Genomic DNA, 19599 nt, shown 5'->3' with positions numbered 1-19599 from the left:
AGGGGTATATGTGTGTCTGTTATCTGGTCAGGGTATGATGTGAGTGAGGAATATTTGTGTCTGTTATGTGGTCAGGGCATGATGTGAGTGAGGGGTATTTGTGTGTCTTTTATGTGGTCAGGGCATGATGTGTGTGGTATTTGTGTATCTGTTATGTGGTCAGGGCATGATATGAGTGAGTGGTATTTGTGTTTCTGTTATGAGGTCAGGGCATGATGTGAGTGAGGGGTATTTGTGTGTCTGTTATGTGGTCAAAGCATGATGTGAGTGAGGGGTATTTGTGTCTGTTATGTGGTCAGGGCATGATGTGAGTGAGGGGTATTTGTGTCTGTTATGTGGTCAGGGCATGATGCGAGTGAGTGGTATTTGTGTGTCTGTTATGTGGTCAGGGCATGATGTGAGTGAGGGGTATTTGTGTCTGTTATCTGGTTAGGGCATGATGTGAGTGAGAGTTATTTGTGTGTCTGTTATGTGGTCAGGGCATGATGTGAGTGAGGGGTATTTGTGTGTCTGTATGTGGTCAGGGCATGATGTGAGTGAGGGGTATTTGTGTGTCTGTATGTGGTCAGGGCATGATGTGAGTGAGGGGTATTGGTGTCTTTTATGTGGTCAGGGCCTGATGCGAGTGAGGGGTATCAGTGTCTGTTATGTGGTCAGGGCATGATGTGAGTGAGGGGTATTTGTGTCTGTTATGTGGTCAGGGCATGATGTGAGTGAGTGGTATTTGTGTGTCTGTTATGAGGTCAGGGCATGATGTGAGTGAGGGGTATTTGTGTGTCTGTTATGTGGTCAGAGCATGATGTGAGTGAGGGGTATTTTTGTCTGTTATGTGGTCAGGGCATGATGTGAGTGAGGGGTATTTGTGTGTCTGTTATGTGGTCAAGGCATGATGTGTGAGGGGTATTTGTGTCTGTTATGTGGTCAGGGCATGATGTGAGTGAGGGGTATTTGTGTGTCTGTTATGTGGTCAGGGCATGATGTGAGTGAGGGGTATTTGTGTCTGTTATGTTGTCAGGGCATGATGTGAGTGAGGGGTATTTGTGTCTGTTATGTGGTCAGGATATGATGTGAGTGAGGGGTATTTGTGTGTCTTTATGTGGTCAGGGCATGATGTGAGTGAGGGGTATTTGTGTGTCTGTATGTGGTCAGGGCATGATGTGAGTGAGGGGTATTTGTGTCTGTTATGTGGTCAGGGCATGAAGTGAGTGAGGGGTATTTGTGTCTGTTATGTGGTTAGGGCATGATGTGAGTGAGAGTTATTTGTGTGTCTGTTATGTGGTCAGAGCATAATGTGAGTGAGGTTTATATGTGTCTGTTATGTGGTCAGGGCATGATGTGAGTGAGGGGTATTTGTGTGTCTGTTATGTGGTCAGGGCATGATGTGAGTGAGGGGTATTTGTGTCTGTTATGTGGTCAGGGCATGATGTGAGTGAGGGGTATTTGTGTGTCTGTTATGTGGTCAGGGCATGATGTGAGTGAGGGGTATTTGTGTGACTGTTATGTGGTCAGGGCATGGTGTGAGTGAGGTTTATATGTGTCTGTTATGTGGTCAGGGCATGATGTGAGTGAGGGGTATGTGTGTCTCTTATGTGGTCAGGGCATGATGTGAGTGAGATATATTTATTTGTCTGTTATATATGGTCAGGGCATGATGTGAGTGAGGGGTATTTGTGTGTCTGTTATGTGGTCATGGCATGATGTGAGTGAGGACATTTGTGTGTCTGTTATGTGGTCAGGGCATGATGTGAGTGAGGGTATTTGTGTCTGTTATGTGGTCAGGGCATGATGTGAGTGAGGGGTATTTGTGTCTGTTATGTGGTCAGGGCATGATGTGAGAGAGGGGTATTTGTGTCTGTTATGTGGTCTGGGTATGATGTGAGTGAGGGGTATTTGTGTGTCTGTATGTGGTCAGGGCATGATGTGAGTGAGGGGTATTGGTGTCTTTTATGTGGTCAGGGCATGATGTGAGTGAGGGGTATTAGTGTCTGTTATGTGGTCAGGGCATGATGTGAGTGAGGGGTATTTGTGTCTGTTATGTGGTCAGGACATGATGTGAGTGAGTGGTATTTGTGTTTCTGTTATGAGGTCAGGGCATGATGTGAGTGAGGAGTATTTGTGTGTCTGTTATGTGGTCAGAGCATGATGTGAGTGAGGGGTATTTGTGTCTGTTATGTGGTCAGGGCATGATGTGAGTGAGGGATAATTGTGTCTGTTATGTGGTCAGGGCATGATGTGAGTGAGTGGTATTTGTGTGTCTGTTATGTGGTCAGGGCGTGATGTGAGTGAGGGGTATTTGTGTCTGTTATCTGGTTAGGGCATGATGTGAGTGAGAGTTATTTGTGTGTCTGTTATGTGGTCAGGGCATAATGTGAGTGAGGGGTATATGTGTGTCTGTTATCTGGTCAGGGTATGATGTGAGTGAGGAATATTTGTGTCTGTTATGTGGTCAGGGCATGATGTGAGTGAGGGGTATATGTGTGTCTTTTATGTGGTCAGGGCATGATGTGAGTGGTATTTGTGTATCTGTTATGTGGTCAGGGCATGATGTGAGTGAGTGGTATTTGTGTTTCTGTTATGAGGTCAGGGCATGATGTGAGTGAGGGGTATTTGTGTGTCTGTTATGTGGTCAGAGCATGATGTGAGTGAGGGGTATTTGTGTCTGTTATGTGGTCAGGGCATGATGTGAGTGAGTGGTATTTGTGTGTCTGTTATGTGGTCAGGGCATGATGTGAGTGAGGGGTATTTGTGTCTGTTATGTGGTCAGGGCATGATGTGAGTGAGTGGTATTTGTGTGTCTGTTATGTGGTCAGGGCATGATGTGAGTGAGGGGTATTTGTGTCTGTTATCTGGTTAAGGCATGATGTGGGTGAGAGTTATTTGTGTGTCTGTTATGTGGTCAGGGCATGATGTGAGTCAGGGGTATTTGTGTGTCTGTATGTGGTCAGGGCATGATGTGAGTGAGGGGTATTTGTGTGTCTGTATGTGGTCAGGGCATGATGTGAGTGAGGGGTATTGGTGTATTTTATGTGGTCAGGGCATGATGTGTAAGGGGTATTTGTGTCTGTTATGTGGTCAGGGCATGATGTGAGTGAGGGGTATTTGTGTCTGTTATGTGGTCAGGGCATGATGTGAGTGAGGGGTATTTCTGTGTCTGTTATGTGGTGAGGGCATGATGTGAGTGAGGGGTATTTATGTGTCTGTTATGTGGTCAGGGCATGGTGTGAGTGAGGGGTATTTGTGTGTCTGTTATGTGGTCAGGCATGATGTGAGTGAGGGGTATTTGTGTGTCTGTTATGTGGTCAGGGCATGATGTGAGTGAGGGGTATTTGTGTGTCTGTTATGTGGTCAAGGCATGATGTGAGTGAGGGGTATTTGTGTGTCTGTTTGTGGTCAGGGCATGATGTGAGTGAGGGGTATTTGTGTCTGTTATGTGGTCAGGGTATGATGTGAGTGAGGGGTATTTGTGTCTGTTATGTGGTCAGGGCATGAAGTGAGTGAGGGGTATTTGTGTCTGTTATGTGGTTAGGGCATGATGTGAGTGAGAGTTATTTGTGTGTCTGTTATGTGGTCAGAGCATGATGTGAGTGAGGTTTATATGTGTCTGTTATGTGGTCAGGGCATGATGTGAGTGAGGGGTATTTGTGTGTCTGTTATGTGGTCAGGGCATGATGTGAGTGAGGGGTATTTGTGTCTGTTATGTGGTCAGGGCATGATGTGAGTGAGGGGTATTTGTGTGTCTGTTATGTGGTCAGGGCATGATGTGAGTGAGGGGTATTTGTGTGACTGTTATGTGGTCAGGGCATGGTGTGAGTGAGGTTTATATGTGTCTGTTATGTGGTCAGGGCATGATGTGAGTGAGGGGTATGTGTGTCTGTATGTGGTCAGGGCATGATGTCAGTGTGGGTATTTGTGTGTCTCTTATGTGGTCAGGGCATGATGTGAGTGAGGTATATTTATTTGTCTGTTATATATGGTCAGGGCATGATGTGAGTGAGGGGTATTTGTGTGTCTGTTATGTGGTCATGGCATGATGTGAGTGAGGACATTTGTGTGTCTGTTATGTGGTCAGGGCATGATGTGAGTGAGGGTATTTGTGTCTGTTATGTGGTCAGGGCATGATGTGAGTGAGGGGTACTTGTGTCTGTTATGTGGTCAGGGCATGATGTGAGAGAGGGGTATTTGTGTCTGTTATGTGGTCAGGGTATGATGTGAGTGAGGGGTATTTGTGTGTCTGTATGTGGTCAGGGCATGATGTGAGTGAGGGGTATTGGTGTCTTTTATGTGGTCAGGGCATGATGTGAGTGAGGGGTATTAGTGTCTGTTATGTGGTCAGGGCATGATGTGAGTGAGGGGTATTTGTGTCTGTTATGTGGTCAGGGCATGATGTGAGTGAGTGGTATTTGTGTTTCTGTTATGAGGTCAGGGCATGATGTGAGTGAGGGGTATTTGTGTGTCTGTTATGTGGTCAGAGCATGATGTGAGTGAGGGGTATTTGTGTCTGTTATGTGGTCAGGGCATGATGTGAGTGAGGGGTATTTGTGTCTGTTATGTGGTCAGGGCATGATGTGAGTGAGTGGTATTTGTGTGTCTGTTATGTGGTCAGGGCATGATGTGAGTGAGGGGTATTTGTGTCTGTTATCTGGTTAGGGCATGATGTGAGTGAGAGTTATTTGTGTGTCTGTTATGTGGTCAGGGCATGATGTGAGTGAGGGGTATATGTGTGTCTGTTATCTGGTCAGGGTATGATGTGAGTGAGGAATATTTGTGTCTGTTATGTGGTCAGGGCATGATGTGAGTGAGGGGTATTTGTGTGTCTTTTATGTGGTCAGGGCATGATGTGTGTGGTATTTGTGTATCTGTTATGTGGTCAGGGCATGATATGAGTGAGTGGTATTTGTGTTTCTGTTATGAGGTCAGGGCATGATGTGAGTGAGGGGTATTTGTGTGTCTGTTATGTGGTCAAAGCATGATGTGAGTGAGGGGTATTTGTGTCTGTTATGTGGTCAGGGCATGATGTGAGTGAGGGGTATTTGTGTCTGTTATGTGGTCAGGGCATGATGCGAGTGAGTGGTATTTGTGTGTCTGTTATGTGGTCAGGGCATGATGTGAGTGAGGGGTATTTGTGTCTGTTATCTGGTTAGGGCATGATGTGAGTGAGAGTTATTTGTGTGTCTGTTATGTGGTCAGGGCATGATGTGAGTGAGGGGTATTTGTGTGTCTGTATGTGGTCAGGGCATGATGTGAGTGAGGGGTATTTGTGTGTCTGTATGTGGTCAGGGCATGATGTGAGTGAGGGGTATTGGTGTCTTTTATGTGGTCAGGGCCTGATGCGAGTGAGGGGTATCAGTGTCTGTTATGTGGTCAGGGCATGATGTGAGTGAGGGGTATTTGTGTCTGTTATGTGGTCAGGGCATGATGTGAGTGAGTGGTATTTGTGTGTCTGTTATGAGGTCAGGGCATGATGTGAGTGAGGGGTATTTGTGTGTCTGTTATGTGGTCAGAGCATGATGTGAGTGAGGGGTATTTTTGTCTGTTATGTGGTCAGGGCATGATGTGAGTGAGGGGTATTTGTGTGTCTGTTATGTGGTCAAGGCATGATGTGTGAGGGGTATTTGTGTCTGTTATGTGGTCAGGGCATGATGTGAGTGAGGGGTATTTGTGTGTCTGTTATGTGGTCAGGGCATGATGTGAGTGAGGGGTATTTGTGTCTGTTATGTTGTCAGGGCATGATGTGAGTGAGGGGTATTTGTGTCTGTTATGTGGTCAGGATATGATGTGAGTGAGGGGTATTTGTGTGTCTTTATGTGGTCAGGGCATGATGTGAGTGAGGGGTATTTGTGTGTCTGTATGTGGTCAGGGCATGATGTGAGTGAGGGGTATTTGTGTCTGTTATGTGGTCAGGGCATGAAGTGAGTGAGGGGTATTTGTGTCTGTTATGTGGTTAGGGCATGATGTGAGTGAGAGTTATTTGTGTGTCTGTTATGTGGTCAGAGCATGATGTGAGTGAGGTTTATATGTGTCTGTTATGTGGTCAGGGCATGATGTGAGTGAGGGGTATTTGTGTGTCTGTTATGTGGTCAGGGCATGATGTGAGTGAGGGGTATTTGTGTCTGTTATGTGGTCAGGGCATGATGTGAGTGAGGGGTATTTGTGTGTCTGTTATGTGGTCAGGGCATGATGTGAGTGAGGGGTATTTGTGTGACTGTTATGTGGTCAGGGCATGGTGTGAGTGAGGTTTATATGTGTCTGTTATGTGGTCAGGGCATGATGTGAGTGAGGGGTATGTGTGTCTGTATGTGGTCAGGGCATGATGTCAGTGTGGGTATTTGTGTGTCTCTTATGTGGTCAGGGCATGATGTGAGTGAGATATATTTATTTGTCTGTTATATATGGTCAGGGCATGATGTGAGTGAGGGGTATTTGTGTGTCTGTTATGTGGTCATGGCATGATGTGAGTGAGGACATTTGTGTGTCTGTTATGTGGTCAGGGCATGATGTGAGTGAGGGTATTTGTGTCTGTTATGTGGTCAGGGCATGATGTGAGTGAGGGGTACTTGTGTCTGTTATGTGGTCAGGGCATGATGTGAGAGAGGGGTATTTGTGTCTGTTATGTGGTCAGGGTATGATGTGAGTGAGGGGTATTTGTGTGTCTGTATGTGGTCAGGGCATGATGTGAGTGAGGGGTATTGGTGTCTTTTATGTGGTCAGGGCATGATGTGAGTGAGGGGTATTAGTGTCTGTTATATGGTCAGGGCATGATGTGAGTGAGGGGTATTTGTGTCTGTTATGTGGTCAGGGCATGATGTGAGTGAGTGGTATTTGTGTTTCTGTTATGAGGTCAGGGCATGATGTGAGTGAGGGGTATTTGTGTGTCTGTTATGTGGTCAGAGCATGATGTGAGTGAGGGGTATTTGTGTCTGTTATGTGGTCAGGGCATGATGTGAGTGAGGGGTATTTGTGTCTGTTATGTGGTCAGGGCATGATGTGAGTGAGTGGTATTTGTGTGTCTGTTATGTGGTCAGGGCATGATGTGAGTGAGGGGTATTTGTGTCTGTTATCTGGTTAGGGCATGATGTGAGTGAGAGTTATTTGTGTGTCTGTTATGTGGTCAGGGCATGATGTGAGTGAGGGGTATATGTGTGTCTGTTATCTGGTCAGGGTATGATGTGAGTGAGGAATATTTGTGTCTGTTATGTGGTCAGGGCATGATGTGAGTGAGGGGTATTTGTGTGTCTTTTATGTGGTCAGGGCATGATGTGTGTGGTATTTGTGTATCTGTTATGTGGTCAGGGCATGATATGAGTGAGTGGTATTTGTGTTTCTGTTATGAGGTCAGGGCATGATGTGAGTGAGGGGTATTTGTGTGTCTGTTATGTGGTCAAAGCATGATGTGAGTGAGGGGTATTTGTGTCTGTTATGTGGTCAGGGCATGATGTGAGTGAGGGGTATTTGTGTCTGTTATGTGGTCAGGGCATGATGCGAGTGAGTGGTATTTGTGTGTCTGTTATGTGGTCAGGGCATGATGTGAGTGAGGGGTATTTGTGTCTGTTATCTGGTTAGGGCATGATGTGAGTGAGAGTTATTTGTGTGTCTGTTATGTGGTCAGGGCATGATGTGAGTGAGGGGTATTTGTGTGTCTGTATGTGGTCAGGGCATGATGTGAGTGAGGGGTATTTGTGTGTCTGTATGTGGTCAGGGCATGATGTGAGTGAGGGGTATTGGTGTCTTTTATGTGGTCAGGGCCTGATGCGAGTGAGGGGTATCAGTGTCTGTTATGTGGTCAGGGCATGATGTGAGTGAGGGGTATTTGTGTCTGTTATGTGGTCAGGGCATGATGTGAGTGAGTGGTATTTGTGTGTCTGTTATGAGGTCAGGGCATGATGTGAGTGAGGGGTATTTGTGTGTCTGTTATGTGGTCAGAGCATGATGTGAGTGAGGGGTATTTTTGTCTGTTATGTGGTCAGGGCATGATGTGAGTGAGGGGTATTTGTGTGTCTGTTATGTGGTCAAGGCATGATGTGTGAGGGGTATTTGTGTCTGTTATGTGGTCAGGGCATGATGTGAGTGAGGGGTATTTGTGTGTCTGTTATGTGGTCAGGGCATGATGTGAGTGAGGGGTATTTGTGTCTGTTATGTTGTCAGGGCATGATGTGAGTGAGGGGTATTTGTGTCTGTTATGTGGTCAGGATATGATGTGAGTGAGGGGTATTTGTGTGTCTTTATGTGGTCAGGGCATGATGTGAGTGAGGGGTATTTGTGTGTCTGTATGTGGTCAGGGCATGATGTGAGTGAGGGGTATTGGTGTCTTTTATGTGGTCAGGGCATGATGTGAGTGAGGGGTATCAGTGTCTGTTATGTGGTCAGGGCATGATGTGAGTGAGGGGTATTTGTGTCTGTTATGTGGTCAGGGCATGATGTGAGTGAGTGGTATTTGTGTGTCTGTTATGAGGTCAGGGCATGATGTGAGTGAGAGGTATTTGTGTGTCTGTTATGTGGTCAGAGCATGATGTGAGTGAGGGGTATTTGTGTCTGTTATGTGGTCAGGGCATGATGTGAGTGAGGGGTATTTGTGTGTCTGTTATGTGGTCAGGGCATGATGTGAGTGAGTGGTATTTGTGTGTCTGTTATGTGGTCAGGGCATGATGTGAGTGAGGGGTATTTGTGTGTCTGTTATGTGGTCAGGGCATGATGTGAGTGAGGGGTATTTGTGTCTGTTATGTGGTCAGGGTATGATGTGAGTGAGGGGTATTTGTGTCTGTTATGTGGTCAGGGCATGATGTGAGTGAGGGGTATTTGTGTCTGTTATGTGGTCATGGCATGATGTGAGTGAGGGGTATTTGTGTGTCTGTTATGTGGTCAGGGCATGATGTGAGTGAGGGGTATTTGTGTGTCTGTTATATGCTCAGGGTATGATGTGAGTGAGGGGTATTTGTGTCTGTTATGTGGTCAAGGCATGACGTGTAAGGGGTATTTCTGTCTGTTATGTGGTCAGGGCATGATGTGAGTGAGGGGTATTTGTGTCAGTTATGTGGTCAGGGCATGATGTGAGTGAGTGGTATTTCTGTGTCTGTTATGTGGTGAGGGCATGATGGGAGTGAAGGGTATTTGTGTGTCTGTTATGTGGTCAGGGCATGATGTGAGTGAGGGGTATTTGTGTGTCTGTTATGTGGTCAGGGCATAATGTGAGTGAGGGGTATTTGTGTGTCTGTTATGTGGTCAGGGCATGATGTGAGTGAGGGGTATTTGTGTGTCTGTTATGTGGTCAAGGCATGATGTGAGTGAGGGGTATTTGTGTGTCTGTATGTGGTCAGGGCATGATGTGAGTGAGGGGTATTTGTGTCTGTTATGTGGTCAGAATATGATGTGAGTGAGGGGTATTTGTGTCTGTTATGTGGTCAGGGCATGAAGTGAGTGAGGGGTATTTGTGTCTGTTATGTGGTTAGGGCATGATGTGAGTGAGAGTTATTTGTGTGTCTGTTATGTGGTCAGGGCATGATGTGAGTGAGGGGTATTTGTGTGTGTGTTATCTGGTCAGGGCATGATGTGAGTGAGGGGTATTTGTGTGTCTGTTATGTGGTCAGGGCATGATGTGAGTGAGGGGTATTTGTGTCTGTTATGTGTTCAGGGCATGATGTGAGTGAGGGGTATTTGTGTGTCTGTTATGTGGTCAGGGCATGATGTGAGTGAGGGGTATTTGTGTGAGTGTTAAGTGGTCAGGGCATGGTGTGAGTGAGGGTTATGTGTGTCTGTTATGTGGTCAGGGCATGATGTGAGTGAGGGGTATGTGTGTCTGTATGTGGTCGGGGCATGATGTCAGTGTGGGTATTTGTGTGTCTCTTATGTGGTCAGGGCATGATGTGAGTGAGGTATATTTGTTTGTCTGTTATATATGGTCAGGGCATGATGTGAGTGAGGGGTATTTGTGTGTCTGTTATGTGGTCAGGGCATGATGTGAGTGAGGACATTTGTGTGTCTGTTATATGGTCAGGGCATGATGTGAGTGAGGGTATTTGTGTCTGTTATATGGTCAGGGCATGATGTGAGTGAGGGGTATTTGTGTCTGGTATGTGGTCAGGGCATGATGTGAGAGAGGGGTATTTGTGTCTGTTATGTGGTCAGGGTATGATGTGAGTGAGGGGTATTTGTGTGTCTGTATGTGGTCAGGGCATGATGTGAGTGAGGGGTATTGGTGTCTTTTATGTGGTCAGGGCATGATGTGAGTGAGGGGTATTAGTGTCTGTTATGTGGTCAGGGCATGATGTGAGTGAGGGGTATTTGTCTCTGTTATGTAGTCAGGGCATGATGTGAGTGAGTGGTATTTGTGTTTCTGTTATGAGGTCAGGGCATGAAGTGAGTGAGGGGTATTTGTGTGTCTGTTATGTGGTCAGAGCATGATGTGAGTGAGGGGTATTTGTGTCTGTTATGTGGTCAGGGCATGATGTGAGTGAGGGGTATTTGTGTCTGTTATGTGGTCAGGGCATGATGTGAGTGAGTGGTATTTGTGTGTCTGTTATGTGGTCAGGGCATGATGTGAGTGAGGGGTATTTGTGTCTGTTATCTGGTTAGGGCATGATGTGAGTGAGAGTTATTTGTGTGTCTGTTATGTGGTCAGGGCATGATGTGAGTGAGGGGTATATGTGTGTCTATTATCTGGTCAGGGTATGATGTGAGTGAGGGGTATTTGTGTCTGTTATGTGGTCAGGGCATGATGTGAGTGAGGGGTATTTGTGTGTCTTTTATGTGGTCAGGGCATGATGTGAGTGGTATTTGTGTATCTGTTATGTGGTCAGGGTATGATGTGAGTGAGGGTATTTGTGTGTCTGTATGTGGTCAGTGCATGATGTGAGTGAGAGGTATTTGTGTCTGTTATGTGGTCAGGGCATGATGTGAGTGAGGGGTATTTGTGTCTGTTATGTGGTCAGGGCATGATGTGAGTGAGGGGTATTTGTGTCTGTTATGTGGTCAGGGTATGATGTGAGTGAGGGGTATTTGTGTGTCTGTATGTGGTCAGGGCATGATGTGAGTGAGGTGTATTTGTGTGTCTGTTATGTGGTCAGGGCATGATGTGAGTGAGGGGTATTTGTGTGTCTGTTATGTGGTCAGGGCATGATGTGAGTGAGGGGTATTTGTGTGTCTGTTATGTGGTCAGGGCATGATGTGAGTGAGGGTATTTGTGTCTGTTATGTTGTCAGGGCATGATGTGAGTGAGGGGTATTTGTGTCTGTTATGTGGACAAGGCAAGATGTGAGTGAGGGGTTTTTGTGTCTGTTATGTGGTCAGGGTATGATGTGAGTGAGGGGTATTTGTGTGTCTGTATGTGGTCAGGGCATGATGTGAGTGAGGGGTATTTGTGTGTCTGTATGTGGTCAGGGCATGATGTGAGTGAGGGGTATTGGTGTCTTTTATGTGGTCAGGGCATGATGTGAGTGAGGGGTATCAGTGTCTGTTATGTGGTCAGGGCATGATGTGAGTGAGGGGTATTTGTGTCTGTTATGTGGTCAGGGCATGATGTGAGTGAGTGGTATTTGTTTGTCTATTATGAGGTCAGGGCATGATGTGAGTGAGAGGTATTTGTGTGTCTGTTATGTGGTCAGAGCATGATGTGAGTGAGGGGTATTTGTGTCTGTTATGTGGTCAGGGCATGATGTGAGTGAGGGGTATTTGTGTGTCTGTTATGTGGTCAGGGCATGATGTGAGTGAGTGGTATTTGTGTGTCTGTTATGTGGTCAGGGCATGATGTGAGTGAGGGGTATTTGTGTGTCTGTTATGTGGTCAGGGCATGATGTGAGTGAGGGGTATTTGTGTCTGTTATGTGGTCAGGGTATGATGTGAGTGAGGGGTATTTGTGTCTGTTATGTGGTCAGGGCATGATGTGAGTGAGGGGTATTTGTGTCTGTTATGCGGTCATGGCATGATGTGAGTGCGGGGTATTTGTGTGTCTGTTATGTGGTCAGGGCATGATGTGAGTGAGGGGTATTTGTGTGTCTGTTATCTGCTCAGGGTATGATGTGAGTGAGGGGTATTTGTGTCTGTTATGTGGTCAAGGCATGATGTGTAAGGGGTATTTGTTTCTGTTATGTGGTCAGGGCATGATGTGAGTGAGGTGTATTTGTGTGTCTCTTAAGTGGTCAGGGCATGATGTGAGTGAGGGGTATGTGTGTCTGTTATGTGGTCATGGCATGATGTGAGTGAGGGGTATGTGTGTCTGTATGTGGTCAGGGCATGATGTCATTGTGGGTATTTGTGTGTCTCTTATGTGGTCAGGGCATGATGTGAGTGAGGGATATTTGTTTCTCTGTTATATATGGTCAGGGCATGATGTGAGTGAGGGGTATTTGTGTGTCTGTTATGTGGTCAGGGCATGATGTGAGTGAGGGTATATGTGTCTGTTATGTGGTCAGGGCATGATGTGAGTGAGGGGTATTTGTGTCTGTTATGTGGTCAGGGCATGATGTGAGTGAGGGGTATTTGTGTCTGTTATGTGGTCAGGGTATGATGTGAGTGAGGGGTATTTGTGTGTCTGTATTTGGTCAGGGCATGATGTGAGTGAGGGGTATTTGTGTGTCTGTTATGTGGTCAGGGCATGATGTGAGTGAGGGTATATGTGTCTGTTATGTGGTCAGGGCATGATGTGAGTGAGGGGTATTTGTGTCTGTTATGTGGTCAGGGCATGATGTGAGTGAGGGGTATTTGTGTCTGTTATGTGGTCAGGGTATGATGTGAGTGAGGGGTATTTGTGTGTCTGTATTTGGTCAGGGCATGATGTGAGTGAGGGGTATTTGTGTCTCTGTATGTGGTCAGGGCATGATGTGAGTGAGGGGTATTGGTGTCTTTTATGTGGTCAGGGCATGATGTGAGTGAGGGGTATTTGTGTCTGTTATGTGGTCAGGGCATGCTGTGAGTGAGTGGTATTTGTGTGTCTGTTATGAGGTCAGGGCATAAAGTGAGTGAGGGGTATTTTTGTGTCTGTTATGTGGTCAGAGCATGATGTGAGTGAGGGGTATTTGTGTCTGTTATGTGGTCAGGGCATGATGTGAGTGAGGGGTATTTGTGTGTCTGTTATGTGGTCAAGGCATGATGTGTGAGGGATATTTGTGTCTGTTATGTGGTCAGGGCATGATGTGAGTGAGGGGAATTTGTGTCTGTTATGTGGTCAGGGCATGATGTGAGTGAGGGGTATTTGTGTGTCTTTTATGTGGTCAGGGCATGATGTGAGTGGTATTTGTGTATCTGTTATGTGGTCAGGGCATGATGTGAGTGAGGGGTATTTGTGTCTGTTATGTGGTCAGGGCATGATGTGAGTGAGCGGTATTTGTGTCTGTTATGTGGTCAGGGTATGATGTGAGTGAGGGGTATTTGTGTGTCTGTATGTGGTCAGGGCATGATGTGAGTGAGGTGTATTTGTGTGTCTGTTATGTGGTCAGGGCATGATGTGAGTGAGGGGTATTTGTGTGTCTGTTATGTGGTCAGGGCATGATGTGAGTGAGGGGTATTTGTGTGTCTGTTATGTGGTCAGGGCATGATGTGAGTGAGGGGTATTTGTGTGTCTGTTATGTGGTCAAGGCATGATGTGAGTGAGGGGTATTTGTGTGTCTGTATGTGGTCAGGGCATGATGTGAGAGAGGGGTATTTGTGTCTGTTATGTGGTCAGGGAATGATGTGAGTGAGGGGAATTTTTGTGTCTGTTGTGTGGTCAGGGCATGAAGTGAGTGGTATTTGTGTATCTGTTATGTGGTCAGGGCATGATGTGAGTGAGGGGTATTTGTGTCTGTTATGTGGTCAGGGAATGATGTGAGTGAGGGGTATTTGTGTGTCTTTTATGTGGTCAGGGCATGATGTGAGTGGTATTTGTGTATCTGTTATGTGGTCAGGGCATGATGTGAGTGAGGGGTATTTGTGTCTGTTATGTGGTCAGGGCATGATGTGAGTGAGCGGTATTTGTGTCTGTTATGTGGTCAGGGTATGATGTGAGTGAGGGGTATTTGTGTGTCTGTATGTGGTCAGGGCATGATGTGAGTGAGGTGTATTTGTGTGTCTGTTATGTGGTCAGGGCATGATGTGAGTGAGGGGTATTTGTGTGTCTGTTATGTGGTCAGGGCATGATGTGAGTGAGGGGTATTTGTGTGTCTGTTATGTGGTCAGGGCATGATGTGAGTGAGGGGTATTTGTGTGTCTGTTATGTGGTCAAGGCATGATGTGAGTGAGGGGTATTTGTGTGTCTGTATGTGGTCAGGGCATGATGTGAGTGAGGGGTATTTGTGTCTGTTATGTGGTCAGGGAATGATGTGAGTGAGGGGAATTTTTGTGTCTGTTATGTGGTCAGGGCATGAAGTGAGTGAGGGGTATTTGTGTCTGTTATGTGGTTAGGGCATGATGTGAGTGAGAGTTATTTGTGTGTCTGTTATGTGGTCAGGGCATGATGTGAGTGAGGGGTATTTGTGTGTCTGTTATCTGGTAAGGGCATGATGTGAGTGAGGGGTATTTGTGTGTCTGTTATGTGGTCAGGGCATGATGTGAGTGAGGGGTATTTGTGTCTGTTATGTGGTCAGGGCATGATGTGAGTGAGGGGTATTTGTGTGTCTGTTATGTGGTCAGGGCATGATGTGAGTGAGGGGTATTTGTGTGACTGTTATGTGGTCAGGGCATGATGTGAGTGAGGGTTATGTGTGTCTGTTATGTGGTCAGGGCATGATGTGAGTGAGGGGTATGTGTGTCTGTATGTGGTCAGGGCATGATGTCAGTGTGGGTATTTGTGTGTCTCTTATGTGGTCAGGGCATGATGTGAGTGAGGGATATTTGTTTGTCTGTTATATATGGTCAGGGCATGATGTGAGTGAGGGGTATTTGTGTGTCTGTTATGTGGTCAGGGCATGATGTGAGTGAGGACATTTGTCTGTCTGTTATGTGGTCAGGGCATGATGTGAGTGAGGGATATTTGTTTCTCTGTTATATATGGTCAGGGCATGATGTGAGTGAGGGGTATTTGTTTGTCTGTTATGTGGTCAGGGCATGATGTGAGTGAGGGTATTTGTGTCTGTTATGTGGTCAGGGTATGATGTGAGTGAGGGGTATTTGTTTGTCTGTTATATATGGTCAGGGCATGATGTGAGTGAGGGGTATTTGTGTGTCTGTTATGTGGTCAGGGCATGATGTGAGTGAGGACATTTGTGTGTCTGTTATGTGTTCAGGGCATGATGTGAGTGAGGGGTATTTGTGTGTCTGTTATGTGGTCAGGGCATGATGTTAGTGAGGGTTATTTGTGTGACTGTTATGTGGTCAGGGCATGATGTGAGTGAGGGTTATGTGTGTCTGTTATGTGGTCAGGGCATGATGTGAGTGAGGGGTATGTGTGTCTGTATGTGGTCAGGGCATGATGTCAGTGTGGGTATTTGTGTGTCTCTTATGTGGTCAGGGCATGATGTGAGTGAGGGATATTTGTTTGTCTGTTATATATGGTCAGGGCATGATGTGAGTGAGGGGTATTTGTGTGTCTGTTATGTGGTCAGGGCATGATGTGAGTGAGGACATTTGTGTGTCTGTTATGTGGTCAGGGCATGATGTGAGTGAGGGATATTTGTTTCTCTGTTATATATGGTCAGGGCATGATGTGAGTGAGGGGTATTTGTGTGTCTGTTATGTGGTCAGGGCATGATGTGAGTGAGGGTATTTGTGTCTGTTATGTGGTCAGGGTATGATGTGAGTGAGGGGTATTTGTTTGTCTGTTATATATGGTCAGGGCATGATGTGAGTGAGGGGTATTTGTGTGTCTGTTATGTGGTCAGGGCGTGATGTGAGTGAGGACATTTGTGTGTCTGTTATGTGGTCAGGGCATGATGTGAGTGAGAGATATTTGTTTCTCTGTTATATATGGTCAGGGCATGATGTGAGTGAGGGGTATTTGTGTGTCTGTTATGTGGTCAGGGCATGATGTGAGTGAGGGTATTTGTGTCTGTTATGTGGTCAGGGTATGATGTGAGTGAGGGGTATTTGTGTCTGTTATGTGGTCAGGGCATGATGTGAGTGAGGGGTATTTGTGTCTGTTATGTAGTCAGGGTATGATGTGAGTGAGGGGTATTTGTGTCTGTTATGTGGTCAGGGTATGATGTGAGTGAGGGGTATTTGTGTGTCTGTATGTGGTCAGGGAATGATGTGAGTGAGGGGTATTTGTGTGTCTGTATGTGGTCAGGGCATGATGTGAGTGAGGGGTATTGGTGTCTTTTATGTGGTCAGGGCATGATGCGAGGGAGGGGTATCAGTGTCTGTTATGTGGTCAGGGCATGATGTGAGTGAGTGGTATTTGTGTGTCTGTTATGAGGTCAGGGCATGATGTGAGTGAGGGGTATTTGTGTGTCTGTTATGTGGTCAGAGCATGATGTGAGTGAGGGGTATTTTTGTCTGTTATGTGGTCAGGGCATGATGTGAGTGAGGGGTATTTGTGTGTCTGTTATGTGGTCAAGGCATGATATGTGAGGGGTATTTGTGTCTGTTGTGTGGTCAGGGCATGATGTGAGTGAGGGGTATTTGTGTCTGCTATGTTTTCAGGGCATGATGTGAGTGAGTGGTATTTGTGTGTCTGTTATGTGGTCAGGGCATGATGTGAGAGAGTGGTATTTGTGTGTCTGTTATGTGGTCAGGGCATGATGTGAGTGAGGGGTATTTGTGTGTCTGTTATGTGGTCAGGGCATGATGTGAGTGAGGGGTATTTGTGTCTGTATGTGGTCAGGGCATGATGTCAGTGAGGGTATTTGTGTGTCTCTTATGTGGTCAGGGCATGATGTGAGTGAGGGGTATTTGTTTGTCTGTTAAGTGGTCAGGGCATGATGTGAGTGAGGGCTATTTGTGTCTGTTATGTGGTCAGGGCATGATGTGAGTGAGGGGTATTTGTGTCTGTTATGTGGTCAGGGCATGATCTGAGTGAGTGGTATTTCTGTGTCTGTTATGTGGTCAGGGCATGATGTGAGTGAGGGGTATTTGTGTGTCTGTTATGTGGTCAGGGCATGATGTGAGTGAGGGGTATTTGTGTGTCTGTTATGTGGTCAGGGCATGATGTGAGTGAGGGGTATTTGTGTCTGTTATGTGGTCAGGGCATGATGTGAGTGAGGGGTATTTGTGTGTCTGTTATGTGGTCAGGGCATGATGTGAGTGAGGGGTATTTGTGTGTCTCTTATGTGGTCAGGGCATGATGTGAGTGAGGGATATTTGTTTCTCTGTTATATATGGTCAGGGCATGATGTGAGTGAGGGGTATTTGTGTGTCTGTTATGTGGTCAGGGAATGATGTGAGTGAGGGTATTTGTGTCTGTTATGTGGTCAGGGTATGATGTGAGTGAGGGGTATTTGTGTCTGTCATGTGGTCAGGGCATGATGTGAGTGAGGGGTATTTGTGTCTGTTATGTGGTCAGGGTATGATGTGAGTGAGGGGTATTTGTGTGTCTGTATGTGGTCAGGGCATGATGTGAGAGAGGGGTATTTGTGTGTCTGTATGTGGTCAGGGCATGATGTGAGTGAGGGGTATTGGTGTCTTTTATATGGTCAGGGCATGATGTGAGTGAGGGGTATTTGTGTCTGTTATGTGGTCAGGGCATGATGTGAGTGAGTGGTATTTGTTTGTCTATTATGAGGTCAGGGCATGATGTGAGTGAGAGGTATTTGTGTGTCTGTTATGTGGTCAGAGCATGATGTGAGTGAGGGGTATTTGTGTCTGTTATGTGGTCAGGGCATGATGTGAGTGAGGGGTATTTGTGTGTCTGTTATGTGGTCAGGGCATGATGTGAGTGAGGGGTATTTGTGTGTCTGTATGTGGTCAGGGCATGATGTGAGAGAGGGGTATTTGTGTGTCTGTATGTGGTCAGGGCATGATGTGAGTGAGGGGTATTGGTGTCTTTTATGTGGTCAGGGCATGATGTGAGTGAGGGGTATCAGTGTCTGTTATGTGGTCAGGGCATGATGTGAGTGAGGGGTATTTGTGTCTGTTATGTGGTCAGGGCATGATGTGAGTGAGTGGTATTTGTTTGTCTATTATGAGGTCAGGGCATGATGTGAGTGAGAGGTATTTGTGTGTCTGTTATGTGGTCAGAGCATGATGTGAGTGAGGGGTATTTGTGTCTGTTATGTGGTCAGGGCATGATGTGAGTGAGGGGTATTTGTGTGTCTGTTATGTGGTCAGGGCATGATGTGAGTGAGTGGTATTTGTGTGTCTGTTATGTGGTCAGGGCATGATGTGAGTGAGGGGTATTTGTGTGTCTGTTATGTGGTCAGGGCATGATGTGAGTGAGGGGTATTTGTGTCTGTTATGTGGTCAGGGTATGATGTGAGTGAGGGGTATTTGTGTCTGTTATGTGGTCAGGGCATGATGTGAGTGAGGGGTATTTGTGTCTGTTATGCGGTCATGGCATGATGTGAGTGCAGGGTATTTGTGTGTCTGTTATGTGGTCAGGGCATGATGTGAGTGAGGGGTATTTGTGTGTCTGTTATCTGCTCAGGGTATGATGTGAGTGAGGGGTATTTGTGTCTGTTATGTGGTCAAGGCATGATGTGTAAGGGGTATTTGTGTCTGTTATGTGGTCAGGGCATGATGTGAGTGAGGTGTATTTGTGTGTCTCTTATGTGGTCAGGGCATGATGTGAGTGAGGGGTATGTGTGTCTGTTATGTGGTCATGGCATGATGTGAGTGAGGGGTATGTGTGTCTGTATGTGGTCAGGGCATGATGTCAGTGTGGGTATTTGTATGTCTCTTATGTGGTCAGGGCATGATGTGAGTGAGGGATATTTGTTTCTCTGTTATATATGGTCAGGGCATGATGTGAGTGAGGGGTATTTGTGTGTCTGTTATGTGGTCAGGGCATGATGTGAGTGAGGGGTATTTGTGTGTCTGTTATCTGGTCAGGGCATGATGTGAGTGAGGGGTATTTGTGTGTCTGTTATGTGGTCAGGGCATGATGTGAGTGAGGGGTATTTGTGTCTGTTATGTGGTCAGGGCATGATGTGAGTGAGGGGTATCTGTGTGTCTGTTATGTGGTCAGGGCATGATGTGAGTGAGGGGTATTTGTGTGACTGTTATGTGGTCAGGGCATGATGTGAGTGAGGGTTATGTGTGTCTGTTATGTGGTCAGGGCATGATGTGAGTGAGGGGTATGTGTGTCTGTATGTGGTCAGGGCATGATGTCAGTGTGGGTATTTGTGTGTCTCTTATGTGGTCAGGGCATGATGTGAGTGAGGGATATTTGTTTGTCTGTTATATATGGTCAGGGCATGATGTGAGTGAGGGGTATTTGTGTGTCTGTTATGTGGTCAGGGCATGATGTGAGTGAGGACATTTGTGTGTCTGTTATGTTGTCAGGGCATGATTTGAGTGAGGGATATTTGTTTCTCTGTTATATATGGTCAGGGCATGATGTGAGTGAGGGGTATTTGTGTGTCTGTTATGTGGTCAGCGCATGATGTGAGTGAGGACATTTGTGTGTCTGTTATGTGTTCAGGGCATGATGTGAGTGAGGGGTATTTGTGTGTCTGTTATGTGGTCAGGGCATGATGTTAGTGAGGGTTATTTGTGTGACTGTTATGTGGTCAGGGCATGATGTGAGTGAGGGTTATGTGTGTC

Source organism: Taudactylus pleione, unplaced genomic scaffold (genome assembly GCF_031769625.1).
Source record: "Taudactylus pleione unplaced genomic scaffold, aTauple2 ptg000005l, whole genome shotgun sequence".
NCBI lineage: Eukaryota > Metazoa > Chordata > Amphibia > Anura > Myobatrachidae > Taudactylus > Taudactylus pleione.
The sequence above is the reverse complement of the archived record's forward strand: the minus strand, read 5'-3'. Positions refer to the sequence as shown.